Source organism: Cyanistes caeruleus, chromosome Z (assembly GCF_971803275.1).
Source record: "Cyanistes caeruleus chromosome Z, bCyaCae1.hap1.1, whole genome shotgun sequence".
In the NCBI taxonomy this organism is placed as follows: domain Eukaryota; kingdom Metazoa; phylum Chordata; class Aves; order Passeriformes; family Paridae; genus Cyanistes; species Cyanistes caeruleus.
This window is the reverse complement of record NC_141732.1, coordinates 38543579-38558137: the sequence shown is the minus strand read 5'-3', so window position 1 is coordinate 38558137 and position 14559 is coordinate 38543579. Positions and strand designations below refer to the sequence as shown.

General features: G+C 36.1%; 1 long non-coding RNA gene across 5 annotated transcripts in view; it reads left to right on the top strand.

Annotated features, from left to right (window-relative positions):
* LOC111941764 (uncharacterized) overlaps nucleotides 1-8763 on the top strand; it is a 55426-nt gene extending 46663 nt beyond the window's left edge. For all 5 annotated transcript variants that reach the window (XR_015280102.1, XR_015280101.1, XR_015280100.1 and 2 more), the window contains 2 exons: nucleotides 1067-1301; nucleotides 4649-8763. This is a non-coding gene — a long non-coding RNA (uncharacterized LOC111941764). The remainder of the gene's footprint in view (nucleotides 1-1066; nucleotides 1302-4648) is intronic.
* The last annotated feature ends 5796 nt before the right edge of the window (nucleotides 8764-14559 follow it).

Genomic DNA, 14559 nt, shown 5'->3' with positions numbered 1-14559 from the left:
AGTGGCTGTAGCAGGAAGCCAGCTATTCTTATTTTATCAGTTCTGACTTTATTTGTCTGCTTGAAGATAAGAAAGCATAGGGATGGCTGAAAAGCAGTATTTGCTCTAAGCCCACAGCTGTGAAAGATGATGATCTAATTTCTATTGACTCTTCTTGTGATGGTCAAAATTGTTATTCAAAGAACAGCAAACATCTTTCTGTATGCCCTGAAGCCAACAGACCAGATTGAAGTGGGAGGCTCCAAAGGGAAATATGCAGTGGATCCTCTAAACCTGTTCAGTTTCTTAGCCATAGAAACTATAGAATAAGTGGTGCTCCACTTCAGAATTAAGATGAGTGTACAAACAAAAGTAAGGACATCAAAGATTGCTTGTTGTTCTGTGTCACGGGCTGTGTTTTGTTGAGACAATTTCATGTGATTACTAGCAGCACAGGAGTGTAAGCTTTAACAGGGAATTCCTTGTGTTTATAAGTTTGAGCAACTCCCAGTTTCAGTGGGAGGTTTATTCAGAGTCTGTCAGACCCATAAGCAGCTGTTCTGTCTATCCCGATGACTGCTCCTGTTGTTCCTCCCTAACAGGAGGTGAATCACGGGCAAAAGTTGCTGTCAGTTGCGTTCTTTGATTTTTCCTTTTTTCTCCTTTTTTTTTTTTTCTAAGTAACTTTGCAAAAGAAGCAAGTTTTAAATTAAATATAGTAAGTATCATATATACTGGGTGTTACTAAATCGTGCATTCATTTATGGCTGATAAAATATCTATTACTCAATTAATATGATGGTAAACAGATTAGCATAATGAGTATCTGCAAAATAAATATTGATCCATTACCATCTTCTGAAAAATAGTTATCACTCTGTTTGCCTGTAGAAAAGAATTATCAATATTTAATCCAGAATTCCTGTAGGTTCTTGTGGTTATTGTGAACAGTAATGAATATTTTTTTTTATTTCTGCTTGTCATGCAGATTAGCTGTGTTGATGTTTTCCTGTTGTTTTTTATTTAAAGAATAGTTAATACTGTTAATTTTTGGTATCCACTGATCTCTGCCTATATATCTTCACAGGGATCTCTATATACCTTAAAAATTAATTATTCAATGGCCTTAATGCATTGCATGGCTGAAGTCAAAACTGAATTGTAACTTGACATACCTGCAGAAGAAGTATTCCAATGGATTTATGTAATCTGCATTAATGAAATACAAGAAGAAGAGCAGTGCTGTGAAGGATATCGATCGAGACAGTTTGATTGTTGTCAGAATCAGGAATAGAGCTCTGATCTCTTCAGTTTTTGCCAAGGTGACTTAATTGACACACTGTAAAAGATTTATCGCATGCTTGAGATTTCTTTTCATTATTTTCCATTCAGCATGTCCCTGTTCAGGAACAGATAAAAGATTTGTGTTTGGTGGCTGTCATGACAATTTTGCAAGTCAGTAATGTTTCCTCTATTCCTTGAAGTTTGTCATGACATGACACTGGATATGAAGAATACTGCTGCAAATTTTCTTGATACGGGAGTAAATAATAATCTGTCTCAGGAAAGAGGTATGCATTAAAAATGTCAGAAAGGTGTTTTTTTCCATACAAAGTTTGTTGTTATTTTTTTTTTCTGGAGGGAGGGGAGTGGATTTGGAATTAATTTATGATGAAATATTTACTGAGGCATGAGCTTTTGAGGGGGCTAATATGTCAGAGTCTATGTTTTATACATTCACATGTCAAATGACACTGAGACATGTAACTTAATACAAATCTCATTGCAGACTGATAGTATAGCATGCAATTTATGATAACTATATGGGCAAAGGAAATAAAAGTAAATGTCTTAACATGGACTTAATTAGCTGATGCTCTGTTTTTCTTCAGAAATATATCTTGCATTTATTTTATTACATTTTAATGAGTTTTTAAATGTAATTCACATAAGGGCTTAATAAATAGCTAAATAATTGCAAAAAATGACATCAAATACAGGCACAGAACTGTAGTGAAGTCAGTTTGTGAGGCCACAAGAGATTATCTGTGTAGCACAGATGATCATGGTGACACAAAAGAAGGCTATAAGGAACTAGAAAAGTTCATTTACTCTAGACAGGTTTAATTTGTTTAATTTGTTCTTTCAAAAGCTTTAGTTTTTCAGATAGAAATTCTATCCTTTTGATAATCTATCATAGTACTTCCTTATTTTAAACTTTATAAATTCTTTTTCATGAAGTTTAAGTTCAGTTTCTCTTATTATACCACAAGCTTTTTTTTTTTTTTTTGTTGTCACCAAAGACAAGAGTGTATATTACTTTTTTCTTTCCCATTTGAAGAAGCCTCTTAAATATTTAAAGACTCTCATCATTTTCTCTCAAGCCTTGTCCTTCTCCACCCCTCTGCACCCCTGGCTCATGTAATCTTTTCAACTTTAGACTAAACAAACACAATTACTGCAGTCTTACTTAATTGCTTGTGTTTTGCAGATACCTCATCATTCCTTTTTCTCTACTCTGGATTGTCTCCAATTTGATGCACATGATTTTTTTGAAGTGCAGTATATATAACTGGGCATTGGACTTTAATTTTAGTAGTGCTGAGTAGAATAAAGAAATTATGGTGTCTGATATGGAATATGTGTAGTTTTCATTTTCAGTTATTTCACTTCAAGATTAAGTGTCATGTGTTTATAATTCTCAGTCAGAAATTTCACCAAAAATATTTTACACCTTGCTTTAGGGTAGAGGCTGTCTGGCAAAGGAGGACCACATAAGCAGTGAATTGTAATAATACACTAATTACTCAGTCATGTCACAAAAACCTTAGCATTCTGATCTTACTCTCCACCAAAAAATTCTATAAAATTTGAGATTCTTTTGTCTTTTCTTATTGATTGGCTTATAGAGCTAACCAACTTGCAAAGGGTTTTAGAAAGCATATTTGCTTCCAATACTATTCTTTCAGTATTTGAGATTTATGGGCCGGTTAAGAATTAGTCACTGAAGGAATCTGTGAATCATTCTGAATAATGAATAGATTTGGTTGCATACAGTTTGTGAAAAAGAACAACGGAAGAAATAAATTTTAAAAATGTTAATCCACTCAACTCCAAGAGGACTTTAAGCCACCTTTTAGACCTTTAAGGATCAGGGAACAGAAAAAAATGTGAGAGCTTAACATAGAGTTTAGAAAAAATCAAAGATAGAGTTAGGATTCGATTTCTTAGCTTTTTATTTTTCTGTTTGATGACGACTCTAGTTTTGTTTCCACATTTGTTTGTGCATTTAGAGTTCTTGAGGTTAGGGGTATGGATGGAGGGCCTTAGAGAGCCATACAAATCTTGAATTACAATAACAACAAGCTTACCAATGAAGGGAAAAGGAAAACAATGACAAGAACAGCAGTGATGACAAGTCGAGGCTTAGGGTGCAATACTTGAAATTGCTTTGCAATTTGCCTTGACTGTGGGGTTAGACACAATTACAGTCCTATTGCACTGACAGCTAATTCCAGAACACAATAAAGCATAGATTTGTCATAGCAGAAAGAATACTAAATGCACAACATAAAGCACTAAGCACCTTGTAAGCAAATCAGAATGGTAGGCTGAGAACATGAGGAGTTAGGGTTTATCTTGGACCACTGTCTTAAAAATTAAATGATGATTCTTTATGTAGATCTACCAGCAGGAAATGCCAAAAATGTGTGAGAAAAAAGATTATCCACAACCCAAATAGTGTGTGCAAACACAGAAAATCAAATAAAAAGAGTAAACTTCAGAAGTATGAAAGACAAACTTGAGGGAAAGTGAGAAAAGCTGAACACTGATAGTCCTTATATTCAGCTGAAAGTCTGATTTCATCAGTTCTGTCAAAAGCACAGATGAGCCATAAGCAAGTCTGTAGTAAAAAGGGCTGAAGTAGGTCCACAATGAAAATTTCAAATTAAAATAAAAAGAAACCTTTAAGGTTATGAACAAAGCATTTCACCAGGCCATGAGATTTTTCACATAAGAGGACCAGAATATAATAAGATATTATAGAATATAGAATAATAAGAATAATAAGCAGTAATTACATGAATCTGGGAGTTAATACTGCTGAGTTCTAGCATAGGGTGCTTGAGGCAGCTGGTTTTTTGTTCACCTTATTTTAGAACATAAATATTAAGAAATTTTGTAAATTTTGGTTTACTTGTATATGTTCACTTGCTTTTGCCTTCTTCCCATTGGTTCTGTCAGGAAACATATTTGGAGGAAAGATACTCCAGCTTTAGAAGAAAGGAGGTTTTTGACTTTACAGAAGTGGTTCGGTATTTCTAATGAATGGATTAGAACACTATGTCTTCTGTGTGCATTTCTACACCTATTTGTGACTCTGTAGATTACAATGTGAAAGTGTTTTCTGTTGCTCAGTTGTATTTTAACTTGAAATATTGTGATATTTTGTGACTAAGCCATGGAAAACTTCATTTTATAGTATTTACTTTTTGTTATTAGTAACGATGTCTTTCAGATTACTTGTTCAGTTACAGCTTGCATCACTATGACTCACGAAAAATCCTGCTTTGCCTGACTGGAGTGCTAGACAGTTTGAGCAAAAACGTTCCCAGCTTCTTTGTAGAGGCTGAGCCTTTGGTTTTTTGTTTCTTTTGTCTAAATACAGAAAGCTCAGGGGCTGAAGACGATGTAAAGATCTCGCTCCTAAAATCCTGGTGAGATTTACTGCTTGTATGAATGTCGGCTACATGGCACATACTTGGCCATGATGAGACCTCCCACAAGTGCTGACTGTATGAGCAGGGTTTACGGGGTTGAAAAGAAATATTTTCCTTGGAAAACAGAAACTGTAAAAATCAACACTAAAAGTAAGTAAACTCCAATTTAGACTAATTCAAATATTTTTTTTACACTGATCAGAGACTCCTCTTATGGTGGACTGTGAAAGCTGGAGTATACCAGGCTGATTTGAATCACCTATTTGAAAATCATAGTTTTGCAAAGTGGTGGTGTCTGAATTTTGGTTACCAGTTATAAGTTCAAATGCATCTACTTTGAATTCTTTATACTTTATTGTTCAAATTGGTTTTCTGTAATTGAGAAAGACTGAAAACTCACTGATTCTGGGAGAAATCACTCAGGCATGATGTTTGGTTCTGCCATGGTTAGCCCAAGAAACAACCTGTCTTGGATTGTGAAGAATTTTGAGGGAAAAGTCTATTCCCTATTCAGCTACCCTGCATTACTTGCTGAAGTTCTCAGTAAATCAGCCTTTCTCTGTAATTTCTGGTCAGATTTTGTATGCAAGGGTGTGCTTCCAAGATATTCACATGGAAGCCAATGGCTTCCTGAACCTGTTTTTTAAACACATTGCCTTTCATCTTCTTGAAAAAGCATTTGCTACGCATTGTGCAGCACCACTGTCTTTTCTTCCTACATCTATGGAAAACATATTTTCAGTGCTGTTTCATTTTGGTTTTTTGTTGGTTGGTTTTTTTGGGTTTTTTGTTTGGGGTTTTTTTTTTGTTTGGTTTTTTTTTTTTTTTTTGTTTGTTTGGTTTTTTTTTTGTCTCTGCTTGTTTGAACGACTTTCCATGAAAATAGGCATATTATTTGGGAACTCATTAGACAATTCAAAACTTGAGTCTTTACCTCTGGAAGTCCCATCTGACATAGCAGACAATAGATACTACCACAGCAATAGAAGACTCCAAACCGCTCCTACAGTAGTCTGAGGTATTTTTCATGCATTTGAAAATGACTAGAAGATAATTCAGAATTTTTAAATCATGATTTTAAATTGCTTCAATGCAACACCAAATGTGATGAGAGTATCAGCTGGGTGTGGGTGCAGTTATGTGCAGGATCTGGTATGAAAGCCCCAGTCCAAGCCCTATGCTTGTGCTCTCCATTCTGTACCTCAAAATGTGTTGACCAAATTTCAAATTAGATTTGCTGTCTGGGCTTTCTGTATTACCACAGATGAAATACCCAGCAAAATCTTTGTTGTCAGCTGCTGATAGTTATCCCTCCCGAAGCCACCAGGAGCTGCTGGAGCTTTTGCTAAGCTTGTCTCGGCTGCAGCTTGCTTTTCACTCAGCTGTGTATCTTGCAGCATGCCTTCATCTTCTTATATAAAAAGAAGATGTTGTGAGTAAGAAAGGTGAACCGTGATGGTTGAATCTTGCGATGATTTTATTACATCTGCATCTGCAGCTTGCAGTTGAGTTGATTAAATTTTTTTGCTTGAAAAAGGTAGTAAGTTAGAGGAGTATACTGATTTCTTCCCATCACTGACAAAATTGTGATTACTTTCTCTTGAACTCATTTCTATGTCTTTTAGAAGAATGACATAGGATATTGTCCCCAAAAGGAATGAGTTCAACAAACATGATCAATTAAAATCAAATAGAAAAGGAAGTTGAGTCTGCTTTCATCCTTCCTGTGAAGAAAGGATTAACCCCTCTGATCAAAAGTTTTCAGCCCAGAAACTATGTCTGCCTTATGTAGTGATGCTCAGCTCCTGCATTGGGCTATTATTTTTACCTTTTACTGTTTGAATATATTCTTTATTCTTGTCAGATGTCCACATTTTATTGCATGTATTTATATATTCATTGGAGACAGCACAACTATAAAAAAGTTGACAGAAAGATTTAAAAGGTTCTATTAGTTCCTGAGAAACACTCTTCAGAATTTCTCTGAAGTCACTGATCCCCAAATCACCTCAACATATATTTTTACATTGCTGTTCATTATACAGTCCACAGTGGTGTACAGTTCTATCTGTGCCTGGTTAATAATAGGGAGTTAAGTAGACATCATTTTAGCTCTTTTCTTTCCTCTCTACCTGCTTGTTTGTTTGTTTTTTTGTGGTTTTTTTCCCAAATATGTAAGCTTTCATAATCTTCCCTGTGCTTTTTGTCAGTATTTTAATTTTATATGAAAATATAAGATGCAGCTGTGAGTACTTGGACATCAGGCTATTTCTTTTTTTAGTGTTTAGTTGTTGGTCCCTACTGTCTTCTTTTTTCTTAACAGCTGCCTCCTAAAACAACAATATCCTTTATTCAGCTACTTGTGCATACTCTGTATGAAATCTGTTTTTCAATTTCTGTACTAATAGTATGCCTGACAGGTGCCATCCTAATCTTCACAGCATAAATTTTCAAGAAAGTATTTTCTATTATGTGTAAAATGTGTAAAGATTCCCTTCTGAAGACATTTAATTTGTAAATGCATTTTCTGTTTAGTGTGTTTTTTTGAGGAGCTGGCTCTGTTCCATTTTCTACCATCAACAGCATAGATTGAAGATGTATATTTTTGTGTCTTATGTTATCCCTGAAAAGTTAACTACTATAAAAGTGGTGGGGTTTTTTGGGGGGGTTGGGTTATCTTTTTTTATTTTATTGTTGTTGGGTTTACTTTTTTTTCATTTGAAGCATATTAAAGTATCTGGAGCATAGTAGGTGACAGAAGGAAAAGATGGTGGAGGCAATCTCATTTGATTGATGATTTGGTATTTATCTCCAATGCCTTTTAATCAATTTATCTTTAAAAGATGATGTCACCAAAATGAAGAAACAATGGCAAGCATCTGATTAGATGGCAGAGTTAAAGGTGCTTTTGATATCTAAACTTAATTTTTTTCTGGAAGTGAAATAAATAAATATAGATTGGCCATAATTTTGCAGGAACCATACAATTGAAGTTTTCTGCTGGGAATGGAGCTTCAATTTTGAATATTTCAGTAAAACCTAAGAGATGGATGTAGGTGCCTAACAGCAGAATTTGGGATCTGAATTTTTTGATTTCTTTTTCTTGGATAATTTTCAGCTTCTCCTTCTATCAATACCCAGTCCCCTATAGTCTCTTAATGTCTCTTTCTCTGGGGCCAAAGGATCCCAAACACCTGCCATATACTTTTCCTTGAGGTATTTCTGGCCCTTGATTGGCAGCAGCTTTTAAAATTGTTTGACAGCCATGCTGCAAGCTTACTGGCCAATGCTAAATTTCTTTACAGTAACCCTGAAGAAGAAGTGTATCATGACTATTGGAGAATATGCATTTAACTTGATAGTGACCTAAGACAGACTAGAGCATTCACTCTAAATGCTGGGCCATTTTAAAGATGCAGTATATAGCAGAGAACGTGAATGGTCCCTCTTTTCTCCTCTTTGTTACATGAGGCTTATGTATTTACTATCCCAAAGGATGCCTTGGGCACAGGTTCTTGTTTTGAGATCATAGGTTTCTGCTATCCAGCCCCAAATGTCAAGACTGTGCTGTTGGATTAACTTTTTCTTGCTAAATTTAATCTAAATAGATTTAATATTCTTGCTTTCCAATAATACCTTCCCCCCTCCCAATTTATTTTCATTGGTATTGTATTTATACTGATTTTTACAAAGTTTAGATCCGTACAGTTATTTCAGTTATCTGCAGTATCTGTTATTTCGTCACTTCAACTGTAGGTATATGGTGTTACCTAAAGCCTTGGAATTTATTCTAAATGTCATGTTGCATCCTTGGTCTCAATCACAAAAATGATTGACAACAGATTTAGTTGTGATCATGATTTCTTGAATCATAATATAACCCTCAAAAGATCATCTGATCCAACCTTTCATGGGTGAGAAAGCCCAGATGAGATTACACAGCACCCTGTCCAATTGCATCTTGAAAGCCTGCGGTGAATGGGACTCCACCACATCCTAGGATATTTTTCAATAAATAACAAAAAAAAAAAAACAAAAAAAAACAAAAAAAAAAAAAAAACAAGCAGAGAAGTGTCATCCTCAGAGGCAGTCTGGCACCATGGCAGTGTGTGTGTGAGGGATTGTGAGGAGCAGGGAAGCACTCCAGAAGTGCTTCTGCTTTTTCTATGAAGAGACCTGCATAACTCACAGAGCATTGGTTATCTGCTTGTAACTGGGAGGCAGTGTAGCTCATGTGGTAGTTCATTCTGGAGCATGATTCTCCTGTCTATTAACAGTTTAATAAACTACTCCATTCCCTCCCTCCAGCAGAATTATAGAAAAGTTTAAGTTGGAAAGGTCCTTGAGAGGTCCTCTAAGTCCATCATTAAGTCTACCACTAAACCACGTTCATCAGTGGCCCATCTACGCATCTTTTAAACGCTGTCAGGCGTAGTGACTCAACCACTTCCCTGGATAGCCTGTTCTAGGGTTTGACAACCCTTCTGGCAAAGAAATTTTTCCTAATATCCAGTTTCAAACTACTCTGGTGCAACTTGAGGCCATTTCCCATTGTCCTGTCACTTGTTACCTGGGTGAAGAGACCAATCCCCATCTGGTGACAACCTTTTCTCAGGGAGTTATGCAGAGGGAGTTGTGCAATACCTCCCCTGAGTCTCTTTTTCTCCTAAACAATCCTAGCTCCCTCAGCTGCTTCTCATAAGACTTGTGCCCCAGACTCAATGCACTTTGAAAAGATACCCTGGATCCTTCTCTTTTCCCGTCTGAGCTGCCCCAGCTCTCTCAGCCTGTCCTTACATTAGAGATACTCTGTTCTGCAGCCATCTGAGTGGCCCTGCACTGGACACTTGCTTCGCTATGTCCATCTTCCTCTTGTACTGGGGAGGTCAGAACTGGACACAGCACTCCTGATGTGATCTTGAAGGGTCTCTCACTTGACCAGCAGGTGATGCTTCTCCTAATTTCCTGACCCATAAGGATGCAGGTCTTCTTTGCCCTTAATGTGCATTAGAATTTTTGTTTCATGCTTGAAAAGCAGGAAGGCTTGCCCAGTAGTAGTCTTCTGACCAGCTGTTGAGAAAGCTGTTCCATGGAGTTGAAAGCATATTCTGCTACACGAGATGATTTCCAAATGCACTAGGGCTTATGCTCTTTCATCTTGCTGTCAGGACATTCTACACAGCAGAGAAAGCAGCTCAGCAAGCAGAATATAAGCCCCAGGTGGCAAAGCCTGAAAAATGAGTTAAATATAACTTTATGAAATAACTTTAATGGCCATGGCAAATAGTACCCTTATGTTTGGGTTTTTTTACTTACTTACTTACTTACTTCTTACTTTTCTATTTTTTACTTTTCCTTACTGTCAGCGAGACAAAATGCAAAGAAGGAGAACCATGTATGTGGAAGCAGATTGCTTTTCCTGGCAACTAATAAACTTAGAATTCTTCTCCATAACTGAGCCATGCCCACACAGATACATCATCATGACTTATTTTTACATTTTTCCATCACTAATAGGATATATAAAAGTTCTACTGTATGAATGCCTCTGTTCTCACTTTTCTGGGAGCAGAAGTGTAAGTCTTCTAGCATTGCTACTTATTCAGGAAGAGTAAAACATGTTCTAAAATAAAATAATACAAAAAAATTAACAGAATAAAGCATAGTAACATTTTCCTTTCTTAAAATTTTTTGCCCCCCCTTAAAGAGGCAACATCCTAAAGATGACTGCTGGGGCCCTTTGCAACACTACTGTTGGAATGTGGGCATTTTGCAGTTTCAGAGGGCCACTGCCAAGTTAAACTTTAGAGAAGCTTCACTTACATGTATAACCATTTTTCTTCTGTTAATTTTTTCAAACTAATGTAATACATGGTGTTTCCTCACCATGAAAAGATCACAGCAAGATTTTAGGAGGCTTTTGGAAAAAAGTTGACCAGAGGATTTCAGAAAATGAACAACAATTTCATTTTTTATAGATAACCTGTAGCTGCAGCCACTGTAACTCAAGGTATAGCCAATGTCTTCTCTCTTTCTCTGTAATAATTATGACATACAGGAATTAAAAGAAATCCTCAAATCTCATCCTAGTTAGATTACTGAGTAGCAGAGGGGTGTAGTAGAATTTTTAAGATGTGTTTTAACATAAATAATATTTATTTTAAAAAAGAATGGGAAGAAGGAGAAAAAAAGTAGTGGACTGTGGTAACAAAAAGTCTGACGAAAAATGATAAATTTTGCTGGTGAAATTATGGTTGTGTAAGAGCTTGATATGTTGCAGCCTTCTCTGAGCAAGCAAGAGCATGATGCTATTGTACGGAAATGTGTCTAAATACAGAATCTTTTCTTCAAAGGCTTAGTTTGTGTTAAAACATGATAAACATTATAAAAACAACCGAGGTTTTCTTTGTGAAAAAAAAGTAGTCTTAAATTTAAGTAAGACTACTTAAGAGTAGTCTTAAATTATCATCCTTTAACTCAGTTCTCAGATCAGAGGGGCTGATTTAAGATGAGGGGTGGATCTGTGCTTGGAAGATATGAAGAGCCCACCACGGGAAAAGCCTTGCAGAGCATCAGCCAGGGAATGGGTAAACCAGACAATAGTAGGACTTATAGTCAGGTGTTACTGATGACATATGGGAAATAGTTTAATATTAATAACATTAAGCTGAAATACAATCTTCTGCAGAGCATAGTCTGCTCTTAGTTTCAGAGTCTAAATTATGAGAACGTAGATGGTTTATGGAAAAAAATAGATGATTTTGACTTTAAACCTGAGAAGAATGCTCTCCTTCAGTTCTCTCTGATGAATTAAAGGACCTCAGAAGCTAAGTTCTAAAGAAATGCTGATTGCTATAATCTGTATGTTTGCATTTTAAGGAGTAGCCTCAGAGAATCCATGCCAGAGCCATTTTTCCTTACCTGTGAACTGCAGAAAAAAGTGCCACATTATTTCTAGCTTCAGTTTTCTTCAGCATTAAGGGAAGATTGATGAAAATGGGAATAGAGAATTGGTTACAGATTGCTATGAATGGACAGATTTTGGAGATCACAACTTGGATGTAAAAGTGGTTGAAGACTAAATGATTTCCCTGATACTAGGAATCATGTTTGTGGAAGAAACATATCAACAAGTATCACCAATGGCATATAGATCATGTGTGTTGTGTATTTATATTTTAGTCAGATCAGCCACGGGACACAGAACGTGTATGCTTCCTCCATGCCTCTTTCATGTTGTCTTTGGGAAAACACATGAGGCTGATCACACAGAGCATATTGTTTGAAAATACCTTGAATAAATATAAAATATCAGACTGTATTAGAAGGGCACAGATTTTCCACTCTCTACTTGCAGGCTGAAATTTGGATTTGTATTGTTCTGAAACTTTGGTGTGTGAGCAGGTGCACTTTAGAAGACGGAATTGAGGGACAGGGGATACATGTTAGGATATTTGGCATTTTAAGCCTAGTGATAAAATATATTTATTTATTTATTTGTTTATTCATAGTTTACCCATGAATATAAAGCTACTTGAAACAATCTTTGGAAACTGTTGCACACAAAGCACTAAAAACCAGTATAACAGTACAATGTAGCACTTCAAAAAAAATTTATTTCAACATGAGCTCTTTTCCTATCTTTAAAAGCCTACTTACCCTGAATATATAACTAAGGTAGAAAACCCCAAAGAAAATTATATAAGAAGAAAATAAATCTAATTATTTCAAAGAGCAGTTCTTGTTACTATCCTTCTCTTTAATCTCTTAGATTCTCTGTGACTTTACCTTGTTTCTCAGCTTCTGATTTGTCTGATTCTTGCCTGACATTACAATGAGTCTGACAGAATGTGCATCAAATACCAATATTAACTTTAGCTGTACTTTATGTAAGAAATGATCTTTTTGTAGAAGCTGTACAGAAGCTTGGCAGGAGCTAAGACATAATATCCACAGCTCCAAAAAGAGCTTCATATTGCCAAGTCCTTGAGGCAGAAACATTGTCCTACTTTGTGCCCACCCAAAAGTGGCAGAGCCTTCTTCTGTGCTGGAAGCAAATTGAGTTTGTCTCTAGGTGTATTAGTCCATGCCATAGATTGTCTAAGAAGATGACCTTAATGAATATCTAATAAGCTTAATTTTTTCTCATCTGAACTGTGTTTAATGCCATGTACCTGCCCATATGTGGGCACAGAAATGCAGGAACTGTAGTATTACCACAGTGTTCTGCAGTAGTTTCTGTTTATGTTCCTGAATCTTAGGAGGAGTTAGTTTCTCCTTTGTCCTGATGCTCTCATTACAAAAAAAAGTCCATATTTTACAGAAAGATAAAGAAATATTTTAATTTTTCAAGAACGCACAGTCTCTTACTGAATCCCAAAATGAAACAAAAAGTAATTCTAATTAAAATTAGCTGAATTACTGAAAATTATGAATTATTTTTGATTGCCTTCTTTTTCATTAACGTTTTTCTCAAACTACAAATCATTGTGCAACTCAGGAGGATCTGGTCAGTGCTCAGTCAGCTCACTTTCTGCTCCCACTAGGAGGTAGCCTAGCAGTTTGGCCAAGGATGACCGTCAGAAAGAAGCTACAATTCTTAGAACCATGTGAAAAGGACAAGGAGCTGGTGACATTGTATCACAGAATAGAAAATAGCAGCTGAGGATGACAAGCAACGATCAAGATGGGGTGAAGTTTGAAAGGAAAGAATGCAGCAGTGGGTAGCAGTCTCAGAATAATTTAGGATCTTTAAGCAGATCCTTAGCAGATAACACTACATGAATTAATGCTTAATGTCCTGTATAGTTTATTTGTTATGGTTTCCTTTATAGCTTAGCAATTATAAAGCATTTAATTAGTTGCTTGCTACATCATTAGACCTCACATCAAATGACCAAGTACAGAAATAAAACATGCACTTCATTTTACACTTCTGACACATCCAGTAGAAGTGATGTCACTACAAAGCATGATCTCTTTGCAATGATTATATATCCTTCAAAAAATAGTTTGAAGTCTCAAAACCTTTTGCCAGATACCTTCAGGAGAGTAAAGGTAAGTTTTAAAAATAGGCACAGAGCTAATTAAGAGTTAAATGCTGTGGGAGTAAAAGGTCAGTTCTGCCTTCAAAAATTTAATAGCAGTACACCATGTGTCTCTGTATTTAGGCTATTTATTGTGTGTCTAGATCATATCAGTAGCCTCAGTCAGTCTGAAGATTAAAACAGGAGTCTAGTATGGCGAGGTGCCACCTTTTGAGGAATTATCCCTGTCCCTGTGCAGAAGCCAGCCAGCAGCCCATGTGAGCGAGCAGTGAACAGAAGTGTCCCTCAGGTATGGGTGACTGCCATCACAGCTCATGAGAGCTGCTGCTTAGCAAGCTTTGCAAGTGCTCGGGTGGAAAAAGAGAAGGCCCAGACTGGATCACTGGTGAGAACCAGCCACATTTTTGGAAACTAGTACTAAATTGAGAGTATTCACTGTGGGCATAAAATAGCGCATAAAATGTGCAAAGATAAAATGTGGTAGAAGGTGCAAAACAACACATATGGTTGTTATGCCTTGTTAACTTTAAAGATGATTGTGAATTCAGATTCACAGAAGGGAGTTTTTTGCAGCTTTGTTTTTCACGTGGATTTTACATAAGACATGTCTAAGCTTTATGTTAGTAATATTTAGCAACGAGAATATTCAATGTTTACCTGTATTTTATATTTTTAAATGAGAAAATTGTATTTTCAGAAGGCAATCTTTTATACAAGATTGTGTGATACAAAATTAACATTGACCACATTTTAAGGTAAAATTTTTGAAGTCCTCATGTTTTTATTTACTTCCTTTTCAGGTTGCCTTTTGA